Here is a 12183-nt window from a genome sequence, read left to right as displayed (position 1 = left end):
TTCACAATTGCATCAAAAAGAATAAAATACCTAGGAATAAACCTAACCAAAGAAGTGAAAGACCTATACTCTGAAAACTACAAGTCACTCTTAAGAGAAATTAAAGGGGACACTAACAAATGGAAACTCAACCCATGCTCATGGCTAGGAAGAATTAATATTGTCAAAATGGCAATCCTGCCCAAAGCAATGTACATATTTGATGCAATCCCTCTCAAATTACCAGCAACATTCTTCAATGAACTGGAGCAAATAATTCAAAAATTCATATGGAAACACCAAAGACCCCGAATAGCCAAAACAATCCTGAAAAAGAAGAATAAAGTAGGGGGGGATCTCACTCCCCAACTTCAAGCTCTACTACAAAGCCATAGTAATCAAGACAATTTGGTACTGGCACAAGAACAGAGCCACAGACCAGTGGAACAGATTAGAGACTCCAGACATTAACCCAAACATATATGGTCAATTAATATTTGAGAAAGGAGCCATGGACACACAATGGCAAAATGACAGTCTCTTCAACAGATGGTGCTGGCCAAACTGGACAGCTACATGTAGGAGAATGAAACTCGACCATTGTCTAACCCCATATACAAAGGTAAACTCAAAATGGATCAAAGACCTGAATGTAAGTCATGAAACCATTAAACTCTTGGAAAAAAACATAGGCAAAAACCTCTTAGACATAAACATGAGTGACCTCTTCTTGAACATATCTCCCCGGGCAAGGAAAACAACAGCAAAAATGAGCAAGTGGGACTACATTAAGCTGAAAAGCTTCTGTACAGCGAAAGACACCATCAATAGAACAAAAAGGAACCCTACAGTATGGGAGAATATATTTGAAAATGACAGATCTGATAAAGGCTTGATGTCCAGAATATATAAAGAGCTCACACACCTCAACAAACAAAAAACAAATAACCCAATTAAAAAATGGGCAGAGGAACTGAACAGACAGTTCTCTAAAAAAGAAATACAGATGGCCAACAGACACATGAAAAGATGCTCCACATCGCTAATTATCAGAGAAATGCAAATTAAAACTACAATGAGGTATCACCTCACACCAGTAAGGATAGCTGCCATTCAAAAGACAAACAACAAATGTTGGCGAGGCTGTGGAGAAAGGGGAACCCTCCTACACTGCCGGTGGGAATGTAAATTAGTTCAACCATTGTGGAAAGCAGTATGGAGGTTCATCAAAATGCTCAAAACAGACCTACCATTTGACCCAGGAATTCCACTCCTAGGAATTTACCCTAAGAACGCAGCAATCAAGTTTGAGAAAGACAGATGCACCCCTATGTTTATTGCAGCACTTTTTACAATAGCCAAGAATTGGAAGCAACCTAAATGTCCATCGGTAGATGAATGGATAAAGAAGATGTGGTACATATACACAATGGAATACTACTCAGCCATAAGAAGAGGGCAAATCCTACCATTTGCAGCAACATGGATGGAACTGGAGACTATTATGCTCAGCGAAATAAGCCAAGCGGAGAAAGAGAAATACCAAATGATTTCACTCATCTGAGGAGTATAAGAACAAAGGAAAAACTGAAGGAACAAAACAGCAGCAGAATTACAGAACCCAAAAATGGACTAACAGGTACCAAAGGGAAAGGAACTGGGGAGGATGGGTGGGCAGGGAGGGATAAGGGGGGGGAGAAGAAAGAGTGTATTAAGATTAGCATGCATGGGGGGGGAGGGAGAAAGGGGAGGGCTGGCTGTACAACACAGAGAGGACAAGTAGTGATTCTACAACATTTTGCTATGCTGATGGACAGTGACTGTAATGTGGTTTTCAGGGGGGACCTGGTATAGGGGAGAGCATAGTAAACATAGTATTCTTCATGTAAATGTAAAGATTAAAAAAAAAGAGAGAAAGAAAGAAAAGGGGGATTACTCCTCGATAGGATAAAACTATTGGTAAATCAGAGATTAACGCATGCTTTAAATATCCTTAATTTTGATCACTTAAAGGGTGTCAGATGATCGGCTATGAAGATACTCTTTTCTGATAATATTGCTTTCTCTTAATAAAAAAAAAAAAAAAAGCAGTTCCTGTGTGGTGACCTCCAATGAGTTCTGCACAGTGGTATAGAGGGCATGTCAAAGTGTGGGCAAAGGGTCTGTTTGTTTCTATGCAGAAGATCAAGGCCTAGCTTGGATACCCAGAAAATGAACTAAGATACAATATGAGGAGGAGCCTCTGGCATCAGCACTCTCTGGAGGACTCGTGCCGGGGGATGATCATCAAAAAGCCTCCACAGGGATCCAGGTGATGCTGCGGTTGTGGCTGCGTCCACCCCACCGTTTCCTGGACTTGCCATAGGAATGAGGAGGGAGATGTCTAGGCTGGCATGTGCATACAGTGAGACAACGAATTTGACCGGATCTGTACTGTTGGAACTCAACCAGGAGTTGGGAGGGGTGCAAGTTGTAGCACTCCAAAATCTTACAACTACAGACTATCTACGGTTAAAAGAACATATGGGATGTGAACAGATCCCAGAAATGGGTTGCTTTAATTTGTCTGATTTCTCTCAGACTGTTCAAGTACAGTAGGACAATATCCATCATAACATAGACAAATTTTCACAAATGCCTAGGGTGCCTAACTGGTTTTCTTGGCTTCACTGGAGATGGCGGGTAATTATAGATTTGCTTTGTTTATGTCACCGTATTCCTATTATGTTAATATGGGTGCACAATTTAGTTAGTAGTTTAAAACCTATACAAACTTAAGGTACTCTACAAGAAGATATGTCAAAGAAATAATCAATCCTCCCATGTTTTATTCCATATGCTACCTCTATAGCTTTTCTTCTTCCTTCCTAATTACAACCCTTAAATAGAATTCATGCCTCATATCGAATTCACCGAGTATCATAATTCCTCCAGGTGGTAAAGATACCTCGAGACAAGTGCTGAGCATAGAAGCCACAGGGCATAAATTTGCAAAGAAGTAAAAAGCTAACCTTTTCAAACAATATGGCTTCTCTCTCACTTACCAACTTTACATTTCCCTGTATGGCCCCGGAAGAGGACTGGTTAGCCAGAGACGGGTAAGATTCCTCAAGGGAGGAACAACCTAAGACAGGCACAGTCGCAGGGGGGCCATCAGGTGAGAAATTGGGGATCAACAGTGGTGAAGCTTAGAACCTCACCCACCCCCCTGTTTTGAGAGAAAGCTTCTGCATCCGTGGATGTTTTATTGCCCTTGTCTAGCTCGGATTAGCACATAGTCTACAGGCACACACCTGATCATCTACAATTGCTCTCTTACAACACTAAACTATGTTTTCTACCTTTATCTTGCATCTACCTACCACTTCAGCATTTTATTAAAAATAAAAATAATAATAATAATAAAGGGAGAAATGTGGGATCCACATATAAATCAAGTATAAAAATCAAACGAATATTCATATTTGACCTGATTGTTTATAGTTCATAATGGGTGATCAAAACCGAAAGTTTCTGTGATGACTGCCCTTGTACTGTTCATCATGTAAGAATTTATTCACTATGTAAGAATTTGTTCACCATGTAAGAACTTGTTCGTTATGCTTCAGAAGATTGGAGACTGATGAGAATTAGGCTTGAGATGGATTAATGATTGTGCATTGAGCATTGACTCCCCTAAACAGAGTTTTGTTAACAACCATTTGATCAATAAATATGAGAGATGCCTTCTCAAAAAAAAAAAAAAAAATTTTACAGTTAAAAAAAAAAAAAGGAACCAAGGAGCAACGATACACCATGCTTTTGCTTGGATGTGTATAAAATATCCCTGTACTACAGAAAAAAAATAGCATTGGTTGCCTGTAAAAAAGGTAACTATCTGACGGGGAAAGAGGACTTACATATTTAAAATTTTTGAACCATTTTAATGTATTACCTGTTTAAAAGGAATTAAATTACAAAGTAAGAAATACACTTTACTTGGGAGGAAAGGTGAGTCACACAGTCCATATCTTTTGTTGAATAGCTAAGGAAACTAAGACCCTAGAGAAATTAAGATACTTGGTCAAAACCACACACAATTAGCCAGTACAGAAGTAGGAGTCATTTTCAACTCATAATTCAGGATCTCTCTTCATAAATCAGGTTTCCACACCTCTGAAGGTCATGGTTTCTGAGATAAGAACCCTGTTTCTACCATGTAAAAACAGCAGATGAACTTGGACTTTATCAACAGTATTTTATACCAATTGTAAGCCCAAGACTATGTTCTCCATATAAAGCATATACCACTAAGAGGCAAGCCTAACTACCTTCATTGCTGAAAGCATAGTCTTAATAATAATAGTCCAGAACCCTGGTACTGGTATTAGGATAAATGATATGAAATTTACTTGTGACACAGAGTTAAAGATAAAGACCTGGGAGCCTCTACTGTCCCCTCCTGGCCTGAGCCAGGAGCTCTGGCCTCACTTTATCTCTAAATAAAAGCCTCTCACTTGCTCTCCTACCTTGAGTGTTTGCGAAGTTCATTCTTCAACTCCGTGAACAAGAACCCTGGCATCATCTTTGGGAGCTCGCCTGGAATAACTCTGGAGGCGAGCATCGGCATCCGAGCCTGCCTGATTCTCACCGTCCTTAAAGAAGGAAGCCGTCTGTGGCACCAGCACCAGGTGCTCGTCAGCCACTTGCATGGGATGAGCCCGGCTGCCAACCTCAAAGTCTCTAGCAACAGGTTCCCCTGCGTTTCCCTCAGTGGACCCCACGTCTCCCCTGGGAGCCGCCGGGCATGTCCCCTGAGTGGAGGCCAGGATTCCCCTTCAGAGGCATCTCCTCGGATGCGAGGAACTGAGGAAGGCCGGGGGCACCCGTGAGAGTCTAGGCTGAGGCTGCACTTCGGCGGCTCCTCAAAGGCCCACGTGTCTGGAATCAGACCCCGACAGCCCGGCTGGGTGTCCATGAGGAGCGTCTCTCTGTCTCTGGCCTCCAGCCCGCCTCTTCAGGCCACCCTGACCTCGGAGTGAGGCGGGCTGCTCTACTTTTTCCCATACTCTATGTGTGCCTCTAACTTCATCAGTTTCATGGAATTCCATGTCCACAACCACAAGGTAGGAGATTTACACTTTGCTTATTCCTGACTACATGCTGTACTTTTCATCTCATGAAATGTGTCTGGGCACCCGTTAGCCACTTAAAAGGCGATTAGCCTCAGCTACCAGTCTGAAGTCTCGGGTGAACGGTTTCCCAGTGTCTGCCCCTCCTTGATCCCCTGCCTCCGGACGGGAATGTCGGGGAGTGGCTGAGCCGATTTCCTACTTTCCCATCCTAACCCGTGGACTCTGAGGGCGGACCAGACTAGCAGACAGTGGTCCCTGGATCTTGGCTCCGACCCATTGATCCAATGGCGCTGAGTGAACCTCGGGCTAGGCTGCTGCCTATGTGAGAGTCGCAGACAACCCCTGACCTCTTTGTCTCACAGGTCAGATTTCTTAGAGTGGGTGACTAGCAGGATGATTCCCAGGCAGTGGCAGAAACTGGTGTTTAAGTGTATAGACCCACCCCCTTCATAACTGTCCATGGCAGCCTCTGTCTGAATTTTATCTCTGACCTTAGAAAAAGTCCCCCTGCTCCCCATTCGAAGCAGTCCTCTTGGGACTGTGCTGCTTTCTCCTGTGTAGCATAAATGAGGTTTGTGAAGCAGTCAAGCTGAAGACTGAGCCCAGCATGTAAATGGCTCTATTCTATTGACCTCTCTTCCTTACAGGCAGTCATCCTGGACTAGGCATTTCCTTTTCTGCAGCCCCAGGCAAGGGGAACAGGCTTGTGACTCTGAGTGACCACTGCTCTGGCAGCGAGAGGTCACACAGTCACTGCGCTTATCGGACAGGCAGGGGCCTCTCAAGGAACAATCCCGAGTGTACTATGCTAAAGCCCATGCAGAAGAAACTAGGGTCTGGATTAGAACTCCCCAAAGGCATAAAGTAGGAGCACACCAGTGAGGTCCCACTAAATCCAGAGCTCCGAGGCGACTCTTGCTGAGTGGGAAGGCAAGAGGGGAATCAAGGCAAGGTGCAGGCCACGCTGGGAAGGAGTGGTTAAGTCCAGTAGGCCCGGCAGAGGAGGTGACTGACCACTGTCACCCAGGCTCCAAGGTGAGGGGACGCCCGCACAGAAAAGGCCGACCAGGTGTCGACACCTGTCCTTCTCTCTTCTAGGAGGGGGCATCCTCTTATAGGTTAAGGCCAGACACGCCTCTGGCATGCATTCTGAAGAATTGGGAGCAATTTGATCCCAGACCCTGAAAAAGAAGTGTCTTATCTTTTTCTGCACACAATCCCGGCCTTAATACAAACTCTCTGATGGAGAGGCGAGGCCCTCCAAGGAACGTATACAATACAATAAGGTTATGCAGCTAAAGTTATTTTGCCACAAGGAAGGAAAATGGTCAAAAGTCCTGTGATCTACTACAATATAAAACTGGTTTTCTAAATCCTTTTATTGGAAATCTATTATACTTATTGGGCTCATCATTATCCTCAAAAATTGGGAGGTTTTTAAACTAGACTCCCTGAGACAGAAATTCATTTCCTACAATACAGCCCAGCTTAAATCTTTCAAAAGAAAAGAATGCTTAATGAGAGGCTTTACTTTGTCACGTTTAGTGAAGGTTTTGTAAGTAATCTAGCATGGTTGTTAAGAACAAGCAAATTAAAGTGTAGCAACTGAACTTCTCCCTGGTTGCAAGGATGGTGGGTGAAGAACACCCCACTGTAAGGTTGGAGGCACCAAAGGAAGGGGTGAGCACATCCGACCCTGATGCCGTGCCAAAGTCCCCGGCTGCTGCCCCCTCCCAACCTGAAAAATGTGCCTTAGGCTGGCCAATCCTCGCACTGCTGTAAATCTAAGCTGTGCCTCTTTAAAACTCCTTCTTCTTAAAAAATTCCCCACCTGTCTAGTTGGCAGGACTTCTCCAGCCTGTGTTTACGCAGACTGGTGAACCTCACCCGGGATTGCACTCAAATAAACTGCCTGGCTCTCTGTTGTCTCTTGTCACCTGCTTATTTTGCCTAGAATTTATCTTACATTTGATGCCGAAACCCGGGAAGGAGCATGAGCGCGGGGCACCGACCAGCCATCGGCGGCCCTGCCCCCTCCTTCCCCGACCCGGGACCTCAGCCTGCTCTCCGCTGCATAGATTATTTTCCGGTGAGTCCCTCAGTTTCCCCCGGTCTGTTTCCCTTCCTAACTCCGTTTCACCTGGTCCGTCTGAAATCGTAGCTACGTCCAGGTGGGGCATCCAGCCCATCCGCTCCGGGCATCCAGGATACCCGCCCCTGGCCCTGCGGTGGGGGAGACGTCCCTCGCCCAGGCTCCCAGGCCGTCTCCCCTGACCTGGGGCGCTCCTCTCAGCGGGATCAGTTGGGGAGTGGCGCAGACATGGGGAGCCAGCCCGTGAAAGCAGAGGCTCAGACCCCGCTGCGGGGTCCCATTTCTAATCTGGCTGCTCTGTTTGTCCCGGGAAGTCCGCAAACGGAAGCTGGTCTTCCTTTGCTCTCAGGCCGGGCCTCAGTATCCCTTGGACGACCAATCTCACTGGCCCCCTGAGGGAACTTTCGATTTTGGCCTCCTCACCGACTTGACTAACTATTGCCACCAGAGCAGAGCGTGGGGTGAAATCCCGCGTGTGCAGGCTTCTTGGACTTTGCGCTCCCGCCCAGACCTTCACGCTAAGTGTTCAGCGACTCAGGTTCCCCCGGCCCGATCTCCAGTCAAGGACTGTCAGCCTCCTACTCTGCCCGGCCCTTCCTCCTTCTCAGATCCGCCGGAGGCCCTCGGTCTCCCGCCTCCCTCAGCCCGCTCCCCCCACCCCTCCGCCACCATCTGTAAGTTCTTTGCCCTCCCCCGTGTGGCGGCCATCCTAGAGTCCTGCACTCCCCGCCACGCCGCCGTCCTGCTCCTCTCCTCTCCCGGTGGCTGCACCCCGTCCCCCCATCCTTCCGCCTTCCCCCCCTTCCCCGACCGGAACCGCCCCTCCCGCCCTCCGGCTCCGGAAGCCACGGCCAGGGCCCCTCCCAGCACGGACCTGCCTCCTTGCCCTCCCGACCCTGCCCCCCTCCCCACACCCGCCGTTTTGTAAGGGGTCTGGCGTGGTTGTTGGGAGTGGGTGAGCTGGGCGTAGCAAGTGAACACCTTAGTGGTTGTGTGTTGCAGTGTGTGTGCCTGCCTGCAGCCTGAAAATTTTTGTAGTGACCTAGAATCTTAAACTTTTGCTAAGTTAAGTAGACATATTTTGTGCTTCGACATTATGCTGTAAAGCACATGGTGTCAGGAATTATAAAGTGTGTTCATGAATTTGTTAATCTAAAGAATACTAGTGCAATAGTTTACAATAGCCCACTTCTCAGTGTTCACTGAAAAATAAGGTTCCTAATGGTTTTGAGGTCTAATTAAAGCTATTTAAAGAAGAAACATCTCTACTTGCTAAAAAGATGTGTGTTTTAATAAGAGAAAGTATAAAGAATGGAAATTCGTTTTGTTGAGAGTAAAAGAAGGTAATTGTTCTAAAGTACAGCTATTTATTTAAGAAGAGAACACTGAATGTAAAAGGAAACTTGTAGAAAGCTTGTGGAAGAATTTATCTTACACCCACACCCTGCAAACTTCCCAGCCTCCAACATCAATGGACTAGGAGTGTTTTTCATTGGTATGATCACCTAGCCTCCATTTTTTTTTACCATCTCTTGTTTAGAAGATGTAATTTGGCATATCAAATCCTTAGCCAGTTTTACTCAAAAGGCCTTGAGTAACACTATTTAAGGAATAGCTCTCCTAAATACTAAAGTTAAACTAATGAGCCAAGCAGTTATACAAAATAGAATGGCACTAGACATCTTAACAGCAGCACAGGTGGGAACTGTGCTATAATTAAAGTTGGGTGTTGCATGTACATTACAAATTATTCATAAAATGTCTCTAATTCACTCCAGGACCTCCTAAAGCTAGTCCAAGCTATGTCAGGCCCAGAAGTCCCATGGACTACTACAATATGGAGCTGGTTTCCCAAATCCTAAATCCTTTTGAAGCCATAAAACTGCAAATGGTGATGGAAATAGAACCCAGGATAGAAGCGCCAACCTTCCAAGGTCCTCTCGACTGACCAGTGATGGAGACCTAGCTGCACCCTTTACTGTGCCCCCTTCTCAGCATGAAGCAGCCAGAGCGGTCATCACCCCCTTTCCCTAGCAGCAGCTAGTGTCTCCATCTGTAGAGGGGAGAATGAGACGGGGACTGTGGGTTTAGACAGAGTAGGGTGAGGGCTTCCAAAAAAAACAAAGCAAGATAATCCATTGTGAGATTTGCTTTGGCCTGCTGGGGGGCCCAGCTTGTTTTTCTGACTTTACCCAGGTGCTGCTTTTCTTCCTTCAGCCCTAAACAAATGATTTGCAACCTGGGCAAGGTAGCACGCTAGCCCAAAACAACGTAGTAAAAACAGGAAGGATTCCATCTTGAAAATTAAGATTGCATTTTAAAACACAATTAGTTAAAAAATAAGTTTCTTAACATGCTCTTTAACAAACAGATAACAACTCAGCCCACCTTGGTAGCACAGCAGGCAGTCTTAAGTGGTATGCTCTCAGACCAGGAAGCTGCCATCCTGGGAGGAAATCAAACAGTAAAAAATAACCAGGAAGACTAATAAGAAAGTTAATGTCTCTTCAAAGATAAACATTTTGGCACTAATTAGCAGGTGTACATCCCAAGCCCTTTGTCTCTCAACCGCCTATAAAACCCCTAGACAATGCACCACACTGGGGCTCTCTTGTCCCCTCCTGGCCTGAGCCAGGTGCTCTGTCCTCTCGCTTTATCTCTAAATAAAAGCCGCTCAATTGCTCTCCTAAAAAAAAAAAAAAAAAAGGTAAATACCTAGTCACAAACTCATTAAATGATCCCCAATAGGGTCAGGTTTAGCAAGGTGAGGCTACAGATACCTGACGTTTTATTCTGTTACAATTTTAATATACTGTACTTTGCTTAATGTGGATAATGTGTATGTAGTACCTAAATATTTACCTGAGCTTAAATTCTTTGTTTAAAAATAAAAATCTACAGGTAGTAAAAGCAAATACTTGAATGAGGATTGATATTCCTTTTAAAAACATAGTAATGTGAGGCATGAACAGAAGACCATGCAAATGCAAACATGACAAAATGAGCATTGGAAGCACACCTGGGTGATACTCTCCACAAACATGCGATTTAGGCTAACACCGCAACAGCAACCAATTAGAGCTAAAGAACGCTACGGAGAATTTGTGGATAGCCCATTCCAAGATTTAGTCCAGATTTCCAATAAAACATGTATTGTATGCTCAGGACATTCTATTTTTAACACACATCTCTGAAAAATGGCTATCTATAGATTAAAATATGGGTTACAGGTCACAGACTAGGGGGACAATGATGAATGCAAAACGGGGTCAAGAGCCTCAGCTCTGAAAACCAGACTGCCTATCACTCAGCTCAAGTCTTCATGGAAAGATGACGTTGATTAATCATGCCTGCTCCCATACAATAAATGTGAAACCAAAATATACTTTAAAAAATAAAAAACGAACACACCAGAATGACTGACATGAAAGCCAAGAATTGAGGAGGAGGGTATGGAGCCACTGGAAACTTCATATCCTGCTAGAAAGGCGAAAATCCCGCCAGTCACTCAAGACTCGTCAGGCAGCACCACCCCAAGCCGAGTATGCGCAAACCGTGTACCTCCCAGGCGCTCCTCGCGGAAGGTACGCACGTGTGCACCGAAAGGCACGCTTAAAAGCGCTCATAGAAGCACTATTTACAACAGCCAACAACTAAAAACAACACAAGTACCTGTCAACTGCAGCAGGGGTAAAAAAATTGAAGCCGTTCACAGAATGGAATACTAGTAAAACAATGAGGGTGACCAACCTACTGCTATAAACAGCAACACCTGAAGCTCACGTTTTGGCCAAAAGAGCTCAGACATAAGAAAACATTCCGTATGACTCCATCTTATAAATTTAAGAAATGGGCAGAACTAATCTGGTTAGACATCAGGAGAGTGTTTAGTGTTGTGAGGGTACCAACTGGATAAAGCATAATGGGGACTTGCAGGGTGCTGTCACTGTCCCACTTGGTAATGTAAGAAATCATATATGTAATTTTATGGATTATTATTACAGCCCATATATCTGGGTGCTAATTATATGAGAAAGATGTTGTGAAAATTCACTGAGCTGAACACAATTTCTGTTCTTCTCTGTATGTTATATACATATATAAAGTTACTTAAAAGTTTAGTGCTATAATATATATCTTTCTTTTGTATTCTTGTCTTTTCCTCTAGACTGGGGTCAACTAACTATGGCCTAGTCTTTCTGATTTTCGTGGAAAACAGCCCCATGCGTCGGTTTATGTATTACCTACGGCAGCTTTCAGGCTACAAAACAGATCTAAGCAGTTAAACAGAGAGACCTTAGGACCTAGAAAGCCTAAAACACTTACCCTCTGGCCGTTCACAGAAAAAGCCTGCCAACTCCTGCCTTAGAGAGTAGAGCATGGTCCCAAACCAGACAGCCAAGACTATTTTAATCCCTGGAATTTCTACTACCTTCCATGTTCCTCAGCACCACAGTGAAGCCCTGGAGTGATAACGGCATTAAGTGTTTATATATACTATGAGTTATGTTCTACCATAAATAGCCTTAAAACTTAAGCACAATCTCTTTAAAGCTAAGTCATGGGGTAGGAAGCCTGGATGCTCTCCTAAATAACAATCTTCAGAAAATTAATACAATGAAGGCAATGTGCCTGTATTTCACCACCCTGGGAAATACCAATATACGTGACCCCATCTCTATTTACCCCACCTGCTAATGTCTCTGCTAAGCACTTGCAAGCTGATAAATGCACCCGTGAGCATTAAGGCCCTCACGTGCTGCTCAACAATGAGCAATCACACACTTCCTGAACCTGTGCAGAGTGCTTTCTAAGTGTGACAAGTGTAGCAACAGCAGTTTGCAAAATGATTTTAGGCAACAGGGGAGGGAATTTTAAGGCTCTTATTTATTTTAAAGTGTCTTAGTGTAAAGGATATTTGACACTTAGTATAAAATATAACATCAAAACAGTAAAGTGCTGGCACATGGATAGACATGCAGACCAATGGGGTAAATG

General features: G+C 44.5%; 1 protein-coding gene across 11 annotated transcripts in view; it reads right to left on the bottom strand.

Annotated features, from left to right (window-relative positions):
* Window positions 1-12183, bottom strand: part of ZNF236 (zinc finger protein 236) — a 117469-nt gene that overhangs the window by 97847 nt on the left and 7439 nt on the right. The window contains exon 1 of one of the 11 annotated variants that reach the window (XM_037007404.2): window positions 9574-11739. The exons of the other annotated variants lie outside the window; for them this stretch is intronic. The gene's annotated coding sequence lies outside the window, so the exon portion shown is untranslated. Of the gene's footprint in view, window positions 1-9573; window positions 11740-12183 lie in introns of those variants that run through there. 11 annotated transcript variants of the gene reach the window in all.

The sequence above is a fragment of the Manis javanica genome, chromosome 9 (assembly GCF_040802235.1).
Source record: "Manis javanica isolate MJ-LG chromosome 9, MJ_LKY, whole genome shotgun sequence".
NCBI lineage: Eukaryota > Metazoa > Chordata > Mammalia > Pholidota > Manidae > Manis > Manis javanica.
Note: the sequence above shows the minus strand (reverse complement) of the source record. Positions and strands in the feature narration are given on the sequence as shown.